The sequence below is a fragment of the Chiloscyllium plagiosum genome, chromosome 30, assembly GCF_004010195.1.
Source record: "Chiloscyllium plagiosum isolate BGI_BamShark_2017 chromosome 30, ASM401019v2, whole genome shotgun sequence".
Classification (NCBI taxonomy): Eukaryota; Metazoa; Chordata; class Chondrichthyes; order Orectolobiformes; family Hemiscylliidae; genus Chiloscyllium; species Chiloscyllium plagiosum.
The window spans coordinates 13,330,101-13,349,075 of record NC_057739.1 but is presented as its reverse complement, the minus strand read 5'-3'; positions in this window follow the sequence as shown (position 1 = coordinate 13,349,075).

Here is an 18,975-nt window from a genome sequence, read left to right as displayed (position 1 = left end):
TGCTACCCTCGTACCACAAACACTCCCAAATCCCCCACTGATCTGGAACCCTACACTCATGGTACCCTGACCTTACAGTTATAGTATGTAATTAATGGTTGGCAGCAGCTGGCACATTGGCCATCTGTGATGCTGGACCTTTACATTTTCAATGATTAATCAAAAATAACTTAATTGCTGTGAAATGGGAGGTGGGGGGCTGCGTGGCAGTGCAGTGGGCATGGGTTACCTTCCCCTGGCAATACGGCAAAACGGACAGGATGGAAGTATGGCTCTGCATCTCCGAAGGAACCACAATCAGAATCTCCTGTTAGAAATGCAGTGCTCCCCCCTTTCTAAATAGATAAGAGACAGAGTAAGATTGAATTCCTCAGAAAATCTGCTCCATTACCTCTTTAAAATTTGTAAGTATACCTGGAACATTTAAACAAAACACGCTTTCCCCTGAAAATGGCACTGGGTCCAAAAACAATCATTCTGAACCAGCAAAGAATGCAGGGCTTGGATGGAGTCATATATCCTGGAGAACATTCAGAAACAGGATACAAGGCTAAGTTTGCAGAGAAGATAAGATTATTGCATTTTTGAACTCAGACAGGGGAAGATGTTGAGACCTGCCTGGAAAGCACCAGCCAATTGCTCTCTGACACATGTACAATACATTCCAGCAAAGTGTGTGAGGTGAAATCCCAAACGAAACACACTAATAGGCTTTTAGATTTAACCTATTAACAGAAGTAAAAGGCATTCATATAACTATGCAAGAAGACACCGCAGAGCTTGAAATTTGCATGTACATAATAATTCAGATTCAAAACATCATTTAGTATCTTCCCCAATTTAATCATTTTTTCATGAGCTTGGAATATCTTGGTCAAGGTTTCCCATGGGAGACTGATTAGCAAGGTTAGATCTCACGGAATACAGGGAGAACTAGCCACTTGGATACAGAACTGGCTCGAACGTAGCAGACAGAGGGTGATGGTGGAGGGTTGCTTTTCAGACTGGAGGCCTGTGACCAGTGGAGTGCCACAAAGGTCGGTGATGGGTCCACTATTTTTCATCATTTATGTAAATGATTTGGATGTGAGCATAAGAGGTATAGTTAGTAAGTTTGCAGTTGACATCAAAATTGGAGGAGTAGTGGTCAGCGAAGAAGGTTACCTGAGATTACAATGGGATCTTGATCAGATGGGCCAATGGGCTGAGAAGTGGCAAATGAAATTTAATTTAGAAAATGCAAAGTGGTGCATTTTGGGAAAGGAAATCTTAGCAGAACTTGTACATTTAATGGTAAGATCTGAGGGAGTGTTGCTGAACAAAGAGACCTTGGAGTGGAGGTTCATAGTTCCTTGAATGTGGAGTCGCAGGTAGATAGGATAGAGAAGAAGGCATTTGGTATGCTTTCCTTTATTGGTCAGAGTATTGAGTACAGGAATTGGGAGGTCATGCTGTGGCTGTACAGGACATTGGTTGAATCACTTTTGAAATATTGTGTGCAATTCTGGTCTCCTTCCTATCAGAAAGATGTTGTGAAACTTGAAAGGGTTCAGAAACAATTTACAAGGACATTGCCAGGGTTGGAGGATTTGAGCTATAGGGAGAGGCTGTACAGGCTGGGGCTGTTTACCCTGGAGTGTCAGAGGCTGAGTGATGACCTTTTAGAGGTTTACAAAATTATGAGGGGCATAGATAGGATAAATAGACAAAATCTTTTCCCTGGGGTGGGGGAGTGCAGAACCAGAGAACATAGGTTTAGGGTAAGAGGGGAAAGATATAAAAGAGACCTAAGGGGCAACTTTTTCACGCAGAGGGTGGTACGTGTATGGAATGAGCTGCCAGAGGATGTGGTGGAGACTGGTACAATTGCAACATTGAAGAGGCATTTGGATGGGTATATGAATATGAAGGGTTTGGAGGGATATGGGCCGGGTGTTTGCTAGTGGGACTAGATTACATTGAGATATTTGGTTGGCACAGACCAGTTGAACCAAAGGGTCTAATTTCCATGCTGTCCATCTCTATGACTCTGTGATAGTCAAGCTTAACATGACTCAGAGTTTGCATTTTGTTGCTTCTCCTTAGCTATGGGTGAATCTGTTCAATGTTGAAATAAAAGGTAGGATTTTGTTGTTTGGATAACATTTGCATCTTTGCTGGAGTAAGTTTATTTTTGGTAATAAACAAGTTATTTGTTGTCGATGAAACATCCTAACAGTATATGACACATATGATTGTCAGTATGACCAATATGACGAAATTTAAAATTTAAGCAAAATACTGAAGTAAAAACAGAAGAATTTCATCAGCATCTGTGGAGAGAGAGACAACGTTAAAATTTTGAGTCCAGTTGAACTCTTCTTCAGGTTAAATTTCAAATTTGTTGTGACCGATGGAGAAGTGGACAATGCAACTTCGCCAAATTTGGTTATAAGAATGAAAATACAAACAATGTGGGAATAACAAACATTTATAGTTGGAAAAGCTCAGCAGGTCTGGCAGCATCTGTGGAGAGAAATCAAAGTTAACGTTTTGGGTCCAGTGACTCTCCCTCAGAACTCTGAGGCAGGGTCACTCAACCTGAAACGTTAACTCTGATTTCTCTTCACAGATGCTGCCAAACTGGCTGAGCTTTTCCAGCAATTTCAGGTTTTGTTTCTGATTTACAGCATCTGTACTTTTTCTGGTTTTTAAACATTTTTAGTTGCCTGTTTTGATAATCCATTATATATTTGGGAGCTAATTGAATTTCTAGTTGAAATTGCACTGTCGGAGGCATGTCAAAACAATCAAACTTCTAATATCCTCAACAGACCTCCTTCATAGTGTGAACTGTTTAATGGTTCTGGAAAAAGTGATAACTTCCGAAAACCTGCTGAATCACATTTTTCCGAAGTGTCTGACTTTCAATGAACTTCTCACGAGTGATATGTATTTTCTTTCAGAAAGCCGGATGGCTAAAGACACAAACCTAATTCTTCTAAATAAAAGTTCATGAAATGTGAAAAGCTTCACTTCACAAACATGCAAATTAAGTGATTCCCTGGCACTGGTTGCAAAAGCAAATACATAAGGAGGCCCATCAGTGCACATAAAGTGGGCAAAACTTTCCAGATTCTCATTTTTAGGTTAGTAGACCTGTCATTTTCTTGATCATTCGTCAAGCTTGTCCAAATCCTCCAACAGTTCCTTTACATCTTACTCCCCACTCAGCTCTCTATCTTGGGCAAATTTGAAAAAAATGTATATTTGGTCCCCAACTCTATACAGAGTCATAGAGATGCACCACACGGAAACAGACCCTTCGGTCCAACTCATCCATGCTGACCAGATATCTTAAATTAATCTTGTCTCATTTGCCAGCACTTGGCCTATACCTCTCTAAACCCTTTCTATTCATATACCAATCCAGATATTTTTTACATGTTGTAATTGTATTAGCCTCCACCACTTTCTCTGATAGCTTATTCTATATTCACACCAACTTCTTTGTGAAAAAGTTACCCCTTCGATCCCTTCAAAATATATCATTAATAGATATATTAGGAACAGCTAGGGCTCAAGTACTGATCCTTGCAATGTATCATTAGTAACAACCTGGCAATGTGAGAACAACATAAGTGTGGGATTTGGGATTATGTGTTGCTTCATTGTGCATCTGAATGTATGTTTTTTTTAGATTACATTACATTACAGTGTGGAAACAGACCCTTCGGCCCAACAAGTCTACACCGACACGCCGAAGCGCAACCCACCCATACCCCTACATTTACCCCTTACCTCACACTACGGGCAATTTAGCATGGCCAATTCACCTGACCTGCACATCTTTGGACTGTGGGAGGAAACTGGAGCACCCGGAGGAAACCCACGCAGACACGGGGAGAACGTGCAAACTCCACACAGTCAGTTGCTTGAGGCGGGAATTGAACCTGGGTCTCTGGCACTGTGAGGCAGCAGTGCTAATCACTGTGCCACCGTGCCGCCCACCATGTTCAGCTGTCTTAATCAGGAAAGGGTGTTAACAGGGTCTACATTGTATTGCATGCACAAGCTTTGCATGTAAATTAATCAATTGATTTGATTTGGTTGTTTTGATTTTATTTAATTTATTATTGTCAGGTGTACTGAAGTACAGTGAAAAGTGCTGTCTTACATGCTTTACAGGCAGATCATACTGTGCCAGTGCGACAGGGTAACAGAACAGAGCATAAAGTACAATGTTACAGCTGCTGAGGAGGTGTGTGAAGAGATCAACATTAACATTAAAGAGGTTCCATTCAAAAGTCTGATAACAACGGTGAAGAAGCTGTTCTTGAATCTGTACATTTATACAAACTTTTATATCTTATGCCAAAAAAAAGGGGGTGGAAGAAAGCACAATGGAGTAGGAGGGGTCTTTGATTTTGTTGGTTACTTTCCTGAGACAGCAGGATGTATAGATTGAGCCAGTGGATGGAAGATTGGTTTGTATGATGGTCTGAGCTCTGTTCACACCTCTCTGCAGTTTCTTGCAGTCTTGGGAGGGGCAGTTGCCATACCATGCTGTGATGTATCCACATAGGATGCTTTCTATGGTGCATCAATAAAAGCTAGGAAGACTCTTTATGGACCTAACAAATTTCCTCAGCCTCCTGAAGAAGTAGAGGCTTTGCTGTGCTTTCTTGACTGTAGAAAATTGGAAAATTTGGGTGATTTACTAATAGTGGCAAATAGATGAGAAGTACCCACGGGTGATTTGGTGGTGGAACAACTATTCGGTAGTGTGAGACTGCACTTTCAGATGTATAGTGAAAGAATAAAAAAATTGGGTCTGTATCTATTAGCCTTTATCAGTTAATCGGCAACATGATCTGCCCATTCTCCATACTTGGAGCATGTACACAGCACAACCTTGTTGGTGGCCTACCGCTAGAATAAGCAGCACATCCCAACCTGCAAGTGTCCAGCTTTTATAGCTGTGTTTTTTTTTGCAGTTCGCGGTGTCAGGAGCATCAGCACAAGTGATGGCCATTTTGTTTCACCACACGACAGACAGTATCTTTAGGAATACCAAAAATTGCAGTAACAAATTATTAAACAGCAGGAAATAACAGGAGTATTTAAATTTTAATAATTATAATAGAATACAAGGTATTAAGCCATTCCTCAGACGTTCCAATATTCCTTCAAAATTTGCGTTAAGGAAGAGTTGATACCCACTGAAGCTAAAATGCGATCATCAAATACATAGTGCTCTGGAAAAAGAGCCAGAAACGTACAATTTGATCATTCTTCTTAAAAACCTTGAATGGATGAGACATTAGTATAAATAAAAGAAAACATTTTATTAAAATCTGTGAGCCCTAATACACTGTTATTAAAAAATAAACTGAAAGATATATTGATTTTGTTGAAAAAATAAAGCCTTTCAATGATTAAAGATAATTACAGTTTGTAGAAATTATAGTGTCACATTTTCTAAAATCTTGGATCAATTCAAATTAAACATGAGATGAAATTCATTTTTTCTGTTAAAATATTTGGCATTGAGTTTCTTTGATATGCAAATAAACTGGAGCATATCCAGATCGAGAACATAAAGCCTTTGCAAAAAAAGCCAAGAACCATACACTGAATAGTGTATATTTTCACAGCCAAAACATCAACTTTGTCAAGATTCACGAAGGATTTCCCTCCTTGAAGCCTAGCGAGATCTCTTATTGTACCTTACCAAACCTGCCTCATTCATTATCTACCATGCACAAATGCATCCTTCTCACACAGCCCTAGCCCACCCTAACACTCGCTGTTTCAGGAACAAATTGCCACTCGCTGGATTCCCACTGAAAGACCAGCATCCCTGGTGCCTGTGCCATCTTTGAAAGGCTGCTGTCAATGAATGAGCATGGGCATCTTAAAGCTGTCCTGCTCATCGAAGGAGAGTCTTTCTGCAGATATCTGAGAAGGTAGAAAATGGTACCGTGCTTCTCCGACATGAACCTGGTGGTCCTGGTGGACAGGACGGTCCAGAAGAGGGTCATCCTGCCCTACAGAGGGCTGGCAGAGGAGACCACACTGCCAGACTCTGGTAGTCTGGTCCAAGGTTACCACCAGGGTGAGTGTGGTCTCCATAGTCCAGAGGAATGCCCAGCAGTGCCAGAAGAAGGTCAATAACCTCTCCATACCTCAAGGGTAAGTGCCACACACTCTTTCAAACTTGGACTTGCTGTATCACTCCTCCTGCACCCAAATCCCTCCAAGACTGAGGATCCAGCATTGCATGCAAGATCCTCTTTCTCTTGCTGTTGTTTCCCCCTTAAACGTCCACACCACTAACACTGCGTGCTACCTAAGCTGTGCTGCTTATTCACTCACTGGAGACATCTCACCACATGTCAGCCATCTGGATCAGTACTGTCAGCGATGTCACCTACTTTCATCTCATTCAATCCCTCCCTTCAAGCCCAGGAGAAAATGATAAAGGCAGAAGAGTGGATAGATACTCATCAGCAGACTCCTCAGCTTGGATGAGTCCTGACCCTCACAGGAGAAGACAGAGCCACCTCCAGCAAGGATGGTAAGACAGCCTTGCCCCACCACCCGAGAAAGTGCCACTCTTCATTCCACTGCCACTCTCTTGTTATCCCTGCTGTGAGTATACACCATCTTCTTTGCTTCTATCTTGCTGGTTCCAGCAGAAAGGCAATGATCATTGCAGAAAAATGGCTTGCTTTGTCAGAATGCAGCTTCTTGACCCCTAAGGACCAGTTCCGAGACCTCCAACCCCCACACCAGTTTAGATCCTAAACGGTCCATGTGAACATTCCGCTTAGCCGATATGGGACCATAGGCTGATGAGCAACTCACTGTAACAGCTCCGCAGCTAGCTGAGGAAGAAATACCCCATTTTAAGCACTGCTGGAGACCAGGCACTTACCCAGTTCCAGCCAGGAGTAGTTAGGTGATGTCGGCAATCAAACCATCTTAGCTTTGGAACCAGGGACAACACTGAGAGTAGAAGGGAAAGAAAGACCAAACACCTACTGAAGGCACTTTGATGTAATAGGTATGAGCATGGTATTATATACAATGTCTGAGCTTTGCATGAATGTTCCTGATTTTGCAATACATAAGTTTGCTTCAGTCACAGTTTATGAAGTAATTGTGCCAGCGCGATAGCTAACATCATGTCCCTTTCGGACGTACAATGGATTGATGGCTATATTGAGATCCTTATGTAGAAGCAAGAACAAGGTGCATATACAGCAACGAGTTCTGGCAACATTGTCCTTCTATTATTTTCCCTGGTCTCTGTTTGCAAAAGTGTTGGTGTGAATGAAATAGTCAGCAATGTCTTCACTTATTGTAGTGGGACCTCCTGACTGATGGGTGCCTTGAGGCACTATAGCCTGCCATTATGACTGGGAATAGTCTGGGCAGAGATACATTAGATCCTTAGAGAGAACGATTCCCCTAAGACCTTTGACGTGGCTGCTTGTTTGGCATGATGCCAGACAGCAAGATTCACACCCCCTGGACAACTGACCAGAAGGCAAACTGTCCCATTGTGTAATGGCAATCATAGGCAAGGCACACAATGCAGGAATCCTCTGAGCATTCAGGGTAGGTGCTAAATGAGCAAGCACTAAGAGATGTTGCCTGGTCAATTGCTTGAGCTGCGTGAATGACCTTGTGTGCAAAGTGTTCCAGCAGCAACATTTCAAAGCTAGTTGCCAGAGCACCGTAAAATGTAGGTCTCAGCTTCCTAAGTGTTCTGCACTGGATTAGAGAGATACCATGACATTCCTGAGGCATTGGCAATTATCAGATGCCAATGCCCCTGATCGAGAGCTACCTGCAGATGGTTGCCACGGATTGTACCGAGATACCATTTGATGCTGAGCAAAATGGAGGCTCTTTGCTTCCAGCAGTATTGTCCATGCTTTGATGGACAACTCAAACAATTTAACTGAAAACACATTTTATTGAATTACTCTTATTGGAGAAAGGGACACAGAAGTCAGTTTGTGGTTAAACTCAATTTTATTAACAAAATATTCCTCATTAAAAATACCATGTGAACATTTTCCAACTTCCCACAATTTTCACTCTCAACCTTGTTCTGTCTGTCTGAGAAAGGATATTTTCCACAAGGATCCATGTGTTTGTTTAAACTTTGTTTCCTGCCAGACTTTGTTTAAACTTTAAACAAGGCAGCTGGACTCAGGCACTACTCTGAGAAATGTACCAGCAAATAGCTATCACTTACTTTATTGAGTCAAAACAGATGCAATGGATATCCATGTTCTTTCTGTTTGCAATGTATAGCGCCCTGTGTATGAATATACATCATTTCCAATACATGAGAGAGCTCTGCACAGCAAGTCTGACTGACAATCCTAAATTTGATGTCAGTGTAATTCTTACAAAATACAGGATTATCCAGCAATTGCTGTCCAAATTTACAATGTCATCTAATGACGGATCCTGTGTTGCATGATCAGGTTAGTTGGATAAGATCAATGCTTTGTTTGTTGTGAAGATACACTAAAAACATCTGCTGGAGATCACAGTGATTAAGACAGCATCCATGGATAAAGAGCAAGCTAAATGTTTTGAGTCTAGATGACTTATTTGATATGCTATATCTTTCCCTGTCTTCCACTTTCCTATTGTCTAGATCCTACAGGTTGTATTTCTCCCTCTCCTCCCCCTCCCCCCCCCATCTCAATTTTTCTATTTGTCACTTTCTGTTACTTCTGTCGTTTCTTTCCTTCACTGTTTTGGAACATGCTCCGATGGTCCAACAATCTCTTGTCAACTCTTTGTGTAAATTCCCATGCAGCAGTTCTGGAATCACCAGAGTTGGAATCAGAGCCAAAGGGCTGTGAAACAGGCAAAAAGAGACAGAGCAGATGGGAGACTGTAGCTCGGAACTGAGTGAATTAGTGCATTCAATTTCCTGAGGGATATTATTTCCAAAAAATCATTGATTTATCCAGCTTTTGCACTCAATTAGTAAACCCTTGAGAGAAAAGACACAGCATCTATTTAAAATGAGATTTTACTTTCCTTATCTCTATAGTGAAGCACAAAGCATCCTGAAAGACGCTCTCTTCATTTTGCTGCTGTAGCATTTTCATTTCCCACAGGAGGCAAATAAATGGTAATTGGCACCAAAGATAGACATTTTTATGGCATTTGCTGACAGTCATTTAGAGTTGGATTTGGAATGCCTTAGCTGATCTAGCTTATGGATTTTTATCTACACTGGGAGCTGCATACAAGTGACAGAATTACAAACGCATTATGGTATCATGCTGTTCCATTTTGTCTTTCTGTGACTCCAGCCTACACTATTTGGTGCCCTGTATCATAAATACTGGAAATGAAGCCTTCAGCCACATATCAAAGAATTACTTTCTGGCTTTGTTCAGCATCAAAGCCTTTTCCCCACTCTTCATCTTCAATGCAACACTTCTCTAGGTGATACACTTCCCTGTTCCTTTTCTGGCTGGCTCCTGCTTTAGTTTGAAGGGCATTTTAAAAGAAAAAGAATCTACTCATCCTATGGCAAGTAACTTCTGAAGGATGTTTTGCAACTCTTCAAAAAAAAGTGCAGATAGCTACAAACAAACTAGTAGAACAATGTCAAATGACAGAATACAAATCCAGGACCAATTTGTTCAGCATTTAAATTGTTGCTCGATACAGCCAATTGCAGTGTAAATAAAAATGAATTATTAAATTGTTATCAATAACACATGACTATTAGAGAAGTCTTTAAAACCTCCGAACATGAATAGCAGCTGTGGGTTTTGCAAAATGCTGTAATCGTGCTAGTAACATTTGAAAAGTTATTAAGAAATTGATGATGACATTTCAAGACTCAATGTGGAATAAGCAACTTGAGCTACATGGATGAGAAATTTCTCAGATTGGCTTGCTGGTTCAGTGAATCACAAACTGGGCAATGATATAAGCATTTTAAATCCCCTCTGTATGTCTGTTTTTAAAGGGCAGAACCTGCATGGATTCTCATTTTGATTTGATTTCGTTATTGTTACGTGTACCTAAGTACAGCAAAAACCTTTGTTAATGAGCAGTATAGGTAGATCAAAGACACCCAGATCATAAGTTTAATAAAAACAGAGGCATACAAGTTATGTCACACAGGGTGCGCGTTAGGCAAGATCAACGTTAACAAGCTGAGCATTAATTGAAGTTGGAGAGTCCATTCATCAGTCAAAAAATATTGGGAAGAAGCTGTCCCTGAATGTGTGTATGTGTGTTTGTGTGTATGTGAGTGTCCAAGCTTCTGTATCTTCTGCCTGCTGGACGAGGTTGTAGGAGATCATTACTGGGGTACCATGGATCTTTGATAATGCTGGCAGCCTTTCCACAGCAGCAAGCTGCGTAAATGGAGTCCATGGATGGAAGATTGGCTTCTGTGATGGTCAGGATTGTGCACATAACCTTCTGTAGTTTCTTATGGTCCTGGGCAGAGCAGTTGCCATACCAGGCTGTTATGCACCTGGACAGTATGCTTTCAATGGTGCAACTCTAATTGAGCTGCCTGAGGAAGGACAGGCATTGTTGTACATTCTTGACCATCGCATCTACACAGGAAGTCCAGGACAGATTGTGGGCTATTGTCACTCCGAGGAACTTGATACTCTCCCCCGTCTCAACCTCAGCTATGTTGATGAGGGCATGTTCACCTCCTTTCTTTCTGAAGTTAATGATCAGTTCTTTAGTTTTTCCAAGAAAGATGTTGTTCTCATTGTACCCTGTCACCAAGCCTTCCATCTCCTTTTTGTTTTCTGATTTGACATTGTTTGATATCACAGTGGTGTCATCAGCAAACTTGTAGATGGTGTTCATTCAGAATTTGGCAACACAGTCATGGGTGTACAAGAAGTACAGAGGGGGGCTGAGACCGCATCCCTGGGGAGGGGGGGCTCGGAGGAGGGGGTGTGGAGCTTCAGTGTTGAGTGTTATTATAGAGGAGGTGCTGTTGTCTGTCTTCACTGACTGTGGTTCCTGGGTCAGGAAGCTGAGGATCCAGTTGCAGAGGGCAGAGCTGAGACCTAGGTCTTTGAGTTTTGAGATCAGTCTGGAGCGGATAACGGTGTTGATGATGGGTCTGTAATCGATGAAGCAGGAGTCTGACATAGGTGTCCTTGTTAGCCAGATGTTCCAGGGATGAGTGCAGGGCCAGGAAAATGGTGTCTACTGTGGACCTGTTATGTCAGTAGGCAAATTGCAGGGGATCTAGGCAGGCTGGGAGACTCGAGTTGATATGGGCCATGAACAGCATTTGTATCCTACAACTGAGGAGTGTGTGAGCGTGAATAAGTGTGCGTCAGAGTGTGAGAGTGACGGTGCACGTTAGAGTGTGTGTGTGAAACTGAGAGAGTGCATGACTGTTTGTGTGTTTGAGAGAGTGAGATTTTGTGTGCGTGAGAGTGTGTGTGAGTGTGCGTGTATGAGAGTGAGTGTGTGTGAGAGTGAGAATCTGAGTGTTTGCCTCCTGTGTTATTATAGCCTGCCGTTATCATTGTGAATGCCCTGGTCTCAGGTCCTGGAATATATTCCACAAACTGTGGTTGAAGCTGGATCCAGAATCTTTTTTTTAAAGGGGAGAGTTTGAAAAGCAACGTTTGACAAAGAAATTTTAAGAAGCTCATGAGAAAAGGTATACAAATGGAATTAAGTAAACTGCACTGTCACTGAGCTGACACAGGTGCAATGAACCAAATAATTACTTCCTGCTTTGGAAAATGCTGCAGTCCCAATCTGGAGGTGGAACAGAGGAGAAAAACCTACTGGAGCCAAGACAAAAGCAACTTGATCTGAAGCTGATTAAGAAACAGAGCTGTGTTAATGCAAACATTTGAGGTTAACTTGACTGCTGTGAAGCTATGGCAAAAGTGAATGATGGTAATTATGATGATGAACAAATGTTTGCTCTGAGTTCTAAGTACATTTAAGAAAGATAAAGCAGCGTGTTTTCTGAATCTTGAGAATCTAAAGGCTGCTAATGAGCAGAGGCATAGCAAAAAATGTGGTGCTGGAAAAGCACAGGAGGTCAGGCAGCATCCGAGAGGCAGGAGAGTTGATGTTTCAGGCATAAGCCCTTCATCAGGACATTCTTAAGTCTGTCTAAGAATATCATTGAAGCTGTTTGATTGTTCTATTTGGTTGTTGCGACTTTCCCTGATTATGATTTATGATTGAGACCAAGGCTTCACTGTTTACAACCTTTGAGCTAACCAGCTGATAGCTTGTATTCCTGAAGAAGGGCCTGTGCCCGAAACGTCGAATCTCCTGTTCCCTGGATGAAGCTGTTTGATTGTTCTATTTGGTTGTTGCGACTTTCCCTGATTATGATTTATGATTGAGACCAAGGCTTCCATGTTTACAACCTTTGAGCTAACCAGCTGATTGCTTGTATTTCCATTGTCTGTGCTTCCTTCACAAAGGGAACTGATTCAAATCTTCCACTTGGCCATATGCACTCCGAAATAGACAAGTTCTTTAATAATAAGGACACTCAACTTCCTTTACTGATACTTTTCACACCACCTCCTGCCTCAAACATAACAAATTTCCAGATCTATTGTGTTGTCGAGTCTCACTGTGATGCATGTTATGAGGATGAAACATGCTATGCAATGTCATGGTTTGACCCATTCAGTTAATCAAAGAGAGTTTAGAAATCTGAGGTTTAATTTCAATTGCACTGACTTGATGTGTTAGAATGCCGTAACCAGTCTACATGTGGCTACAATGCAGAGATCAGAGAACAGGATGTCTCGAGCAGTTATGTGTTCAATAACCTCCCGCACAGTGATAAGTAGCTTTACAAGCAACAAACAGTGGTCTTTCAGCCAGGGTCAGGGAGAGATTTATGTGCCTTGGCGGTTCTCCTTATTTTCTTGTCCTCCTTCTTTGAACTCTCAACAGTTTCTGTTGACACTTCTGTGATATGCTTGTGGTTCTGTAGAAACATGCAGCACAGTAGGAATTCATTCAGCCTATATAGTCTGTTGTTTCTAAGAAATAGTTAGTCATTCTTACTGCCTGTCATTCCACCTATTCTATCCTTTCTCTTGTCTCCAATTTCTTTTTTAATGATAACTTGAATCTATATCTATCACAATATCAGGGAGAGAGTGTAAATCCTAGCTACGCTATGTAATAACTTATCTTTATGTTGCCTTTGGTTTTTTGCCAATCAATGCATGAAGTTAAATGTGGACTGTCTGATTATTACTCGTTAAGCCATTGGAAACAGTTTTCTTACTTTATTTATCAATGTAGTTATTTATCTATCTAACTCAGTCGTTATTTACTTATTCTATCTTCATAATTTAGTACATCTACATCAAATCCCCTCAGGCTTCTTGGCCCTAAGAAGATTAAGCCAGCTTCTGTGTTCCCATTTCTTGCAATTATTTCTGTAAATATCTTTGGAAATCTTTACAAAGCCTTCACATCCTCTGGTGCCCAGCATCAGAAACTAGAGACACAGCCGTTCATGTGGGTTCAGCAAAGTGTGTATATGCTTTTTGTATCCTGTGCCTCTGTTTGTAAAGACCATGAAAAGCATAAGTTTCATTACAATTACAGATTGCAACTAGTGCTTTGTCAGCCAATTGCACATAACTTGATTGTTCAGTCAGTCAACTTGTGCAAGTAGCTTCAATTCTTTGAACCTGACCCTATGTCAAAATATTATTTTTCAAGGACCCTTCTTAAGATTTTCTTGAGGGCTACTTTTCAATTTCCAGGGGCTACATTTACATTCCCACGAACGTTTTATATTGGGTGGCACAGTCATGTAATAATAATAATACCTCCTGCATCTCCATTCACTAATGTCTTATTCAGGTGCACATGGAAGCAGAATTAGAAGATTTCATCAATATCTTCAATTATCAAACATCTATTAAACAAAGTTACAACACACAATGAGAGCTTTAATTTTCTTGACACCACAGTATTTAAACTGTTACAACCAACAAAAATTAAGTTTTCCCTTTCAAAATAACTAACACTTCAAATAAAAAAAAATCTGTCTCCTTAATTAGACTTCCCACAGGCGGGCAAGGTCAGAGCTAATCCTTTTCCATTGCATATTCACAAAACTGGAAATTTACCTTGGCAGTCAATGCGCTTCAGATCTCAATCTCAGATTCGAATTTAATAACTGATTCCTTATTCATTTTAATAGCATCCACTGTATGTTTTCTAAAAAGTTGTTACGGAACAAATATAACTTTAAACTAGAAATTCCACATACCTTTACAAGGAATTTGTTACCTCAGTGATTTCAAGTCCTGCCTGAATCATGAGTAGTTGAGTATTATTTTATTTGCTCTTTTTTGTCACCTGCTTCAGCTCAATTTGTAGCCTCCCTTTTCCTCCCTCTGTCTTATCGCCATATTCTCATCCACTTGCAATCTTTTCCTTCTCCAGCTCCAATGCAGTCTCTTCCTTCCTTCTCCATGCTCCCTCTTCCCTTCTTCTGCTTGCCTCTCTTCCCCCTCATTAAAATCTCCTAATTCACCTACCCTCTCTCTTAGCACCATCCATTGCACTTCCCTGCCCCCCACCCCCGCCACCCTTCCATCAATTGCAGCTTCCTTCGCAAACCCAAAATTAATGCAGCAACAGGTAGCTCCTGGCATTAATGAACCAAATGGTCACCAAACCTGCAAATGTAGGAGAGAAAAGAATTTTGATTGGAGGGGCAGTTCCTTTCCAATTCTGACTTGCTCAGGTACTGGGATGATTTTATTTTGGTTGCTCACATGGGAGGTGCGGGGTTGGGGGGATGTAGTGGTTCTATCCAAGCCTGAAGCCTACTTGAAGGCACAGAACCTGGGGATTAATACCAAATATACACAACCCTACCCCACTGCTCCCACCCCAATTGGGTTCTGTTTTCAACCCCACAAGGCTATTCTACATGTGGTTAAGCGATGTTTGATCCACATTTTAACCCTATTTATTCATGTTGGGTACTCATGTTGAGGTGACACGGTGACTAAATGGTTAGCAATGCTATTTCACAGCACCAGGGACTTTGGTTCGATTCCATCCTTGGGTAACTGACTGGGTGGTTATTGCATATTCTCCCTGATTCTGCATGGATTACTTACGCGTGCTCCGGTTTCCGCCCACTGTTCAAAGATGTGCAGGCTAGCTGGTTTGGCCATGCTGAATTGCCCATAGTGTCCGGGGACGTTCAGGTGAGGTGGGTTAGCAATGGTAAAAATGGGGATAAGGTTGATCTCTGAGTGGGATGGTCTTTGGAGGGTCAGCGTGGACTTAATGGGCAAATGGTCGCTTTCTGTACTGTAGGGATTCTCTGATTCTATAGATCGACAATTTCCCTGCCATATTGGTCTGAAGTAAACAAAAATAATTGAGGATAGCCAAACTAGTAAATTGTGATATGCTTGACTTTTATCGTGAATATCTGATTAATGTAATCTATGTAGAGTTCTCTAATTCCAGAAATGATTAATCTAAGAATGGACTGTTTTGAATTTCTTAAGTGTTTCCTGGTCTGAAAGAGATAAAAGGTTGATATAAAGTGTAATTGACATGGCTTAGTGCCTTTGAAAGTAGGGTCATTTTATCTCTATGTGTTCATCCATTTGTTTGTGCTGTATATCATAATTGTCAGTAAAATAACAGCAATCTTATCTTTGAGATAGATTGTGGTCAGGAAAGTGATCAAGGAAGAATCAGTGAGAGCATCTATTGCTGTCTCTAAGCCACAGAGACATCTTGTAATTGGACTATATCAATTACATGAAAAGTTCATTAAATGGCCTGTTTGCAATTAGTCCTGCATGCTTAAAAATAGTTGGAGTTTAAATTGTAAACAATGTGGACTCCTCCATGACTTTTCCTTTTCACAAATCAGTTGTGATTTCAATGGTTTTTAAATTTCTTAAGGTTGTAAAAACATTTGATTAGTTTACTTACAGTGTGGAGACAGGCCCTTCGGCCCAACAAGTCCACACCGACCCTCCAAAGAGCAACCCACTCATACTCATTCCCCTACATTTACCCCTTCACTTAACACTACAGGCAATTTAGCATGGTCAATTCACCTAACCTGCACATTTTTTGACTGTAGGAGGAAACTAGAGCACCCAGAGGAAACCCACACAGACACTGGGAGAATGTGCAAACTCCACACAGACAGATGTGTGAGGCGGGAATCGAACCCAGGCCTCTGGCGCTGTGAGGCAACAGTGCTAGCCACCGTGCCACCCACAGATGTTTGTGTGAATTTGAAAGGCAAAAAGACTTTGGGCAAACAAGCTAAATGACGTTTGGCTCTTTTATGTTCAGCAACATTTAAAAACGAATATGTGAAGTAATTGTACAATACCTGTCTTACACAACATTTTCTTTCTGTATGTTTTCCACTCACAGCTGTTTTAAATTCACACCAGCTTTCTACTGTTGAATGTAAACATGTATCATGCAGGATTAGACCATAAGTATTTTAATTGAAATTAATCTTGCCTAATGGTGACAGAAGGAAATCGTGAATTAGCAAATTAACCCCCCTGGGTTCTCAAGAAAAGCCATAATGCAGTCTCTACTTTTCTGTAAACTGAAGACTTATTTTTCAGTTCTGCTTGTATTTTCATACTGGATGATCCAGAGTTAAGATCTTTGAGATAAAATTGGACTCACAATGTTGTGAAACGACCTTTGGAAAAATGTTGTCGCAGCAAGTCATCCGGCATTTTAAAGAATTTGAGGCCTTATCTGCAGATATTAAATGTCACAGTGTGGTGATGATTTGGACTAAACGCTTTGCCTTAGCTTATTCAGGGACTTTTGTTACCTTCTGAGACATAGTGCTCAAGGTGAGACAGTCGTGAGTCAGCCCTGAAAGAATTACAAGCACTTCTGTTTGCTAAGATGAACAAACCTGTGCATTATTTATTTCTGGAATTGAAGTGAATAATCCAAAGCAGATGTGAGTTACTAACGTGAGTACTCAAGAGAGAACAACTTAATAAAAAAAAGGAGTGCAGTTTGTGTCAAAGTCCTAGAATTCTCTTCTATCATTGCTGCGAATGTTAACCATATGGTTAAAAAGTCAGCTCATCACCACATTCTCAGTGGCAATTAGGTATAAGTGATAAATGATAAATAATTATTGTCCAGTTAGTGACACCAGCATCTCACAAATGAATGAATTTTTAAATAGCACATAAATGGTTTCTGACTGTGTTAAAGAAGAAACTTTATAGGAAAATAAAATTGAAGAAATCTTATAAGTCTAACAATACTGTCCTTTGCATTTTTAGATAATTTGAAAAGATAAACTAGACTCACACATAAAACAGGTCGAAAGCTAGGTGCAGTGCTTCAAATGTAAATGTGTCAATGTTGAACTGTAGTTTCTTCTTCATTTGCCCTAAGTTGTCCCACCAACACAATCTCAAACCTGGTTTTATTTTCCCATAATAGCCTCGTATTGCATCTGCACAAGAGTGTTGATAAACAATGAGACCTGGGTCTTTAACCCAATGACGTAATTGAGCAGACACTTTTTCATTCAAAAGATTTCTTTGAATTTCTTCCACCATTTGTGCTTGGACTCCACCCCAGCCTGTTCAAGATGCTCAAAATGGCTAGCACTTTTGTAGATGTTGCTTCTCCACTTTGAATAGTTTGAAGCTAGAGAATTCCATGACTCAGCAAGGAGACAGCATCTTTCAGGAAGGCTCTGAGGATATACTTGAACCATTTCCTCTGCTCTTTTCGTAACCACTTTTTGTGACAAAATGTGGAGCAGAGACTTTTTTGGGAAGTCTTATGTCAGACATGCAAATATTATGGCCAACACAATGCAGTTAATTCTAGGTAAGCTGTGCCTTGACGTTGGCCTGAGAGGTTAATATCTTAGTGCCGATCCTGCCACTAGATTTGTAGGATTTTGGGGAGGCATTGCGGGTGATATTTCTCTGGTGGTTTGGGGTGTCTGTTACATGTTTTGATGCATGCAGAAGGGCACATAACATTACTGCCCTGTAGACCTATGAGCTTGTTGCCAAATTTGAGTTCTCTGCCATCAAGAACTTTGTTCCTCAGACGACCCATTGTGCGCTGGCACAATCGAAGAATATGGAATCGCATCATCAATGTCAGCCCTCATTGAGATGAGCTCCAAGGTAGGAGAATTCATCCACACTGCCCAGCAGCTCACCATCCAGAACAATGTTGTGTGGTGAGAGAACGGTGGGAGAGGATGCTTGGGCACAATCCATTCTCTCATATGTGGCTGTGCGAGCATCAATAACTTCTTATGGTTTGGAATCAGTCTCTCAATGTAGCACACAGGAGCATTGAGCAGCAGTTAGTAAACAATGACTGAGGTTGGGATCATCTTAATTCCAAACTTCCCTGTGGGAAATCCTTCTATGGTGACTACAATTGATCTTATACAAAAAACAAAGAACAAGGAACAGGTCCTTCGTCCCACCAAGATTGTGGTGACACATGAAGCCTTTCTAAACTCAAAACATTTTGCTTCTCCCTGATCCATATCCCTCTAGATCCTGCTTATCCATGTATCTGTCAAAATAGGTCTTAAACATTGCTATTGTACCTGCCCCTACAACCTCCTCCGGCAGCACATTCCAGATATTTCCCACTCACTGTGTAAACAACCTGCCTCTCACATTTCTTTTCAACTTAGTCCCTTTTTATCTTAAACCTATATTCCCTAATAATTGACATTTATACACTGGGAAAAAGACTCTGACTATTCATTCTATCCATGCCTCTCATGAATTTGTAAACTTCTACCAGGTCACCCCTCATCCTTCAAGCGAAAACAAAAAAAAAATTGTCCAATCTCTCCTCACAGCTAATATACAAAATAGACCGCCTTCTGGTAAACCTTTTCTGTACCTTCTGCAAAACCTCCACATCCTTCTGGTAGTG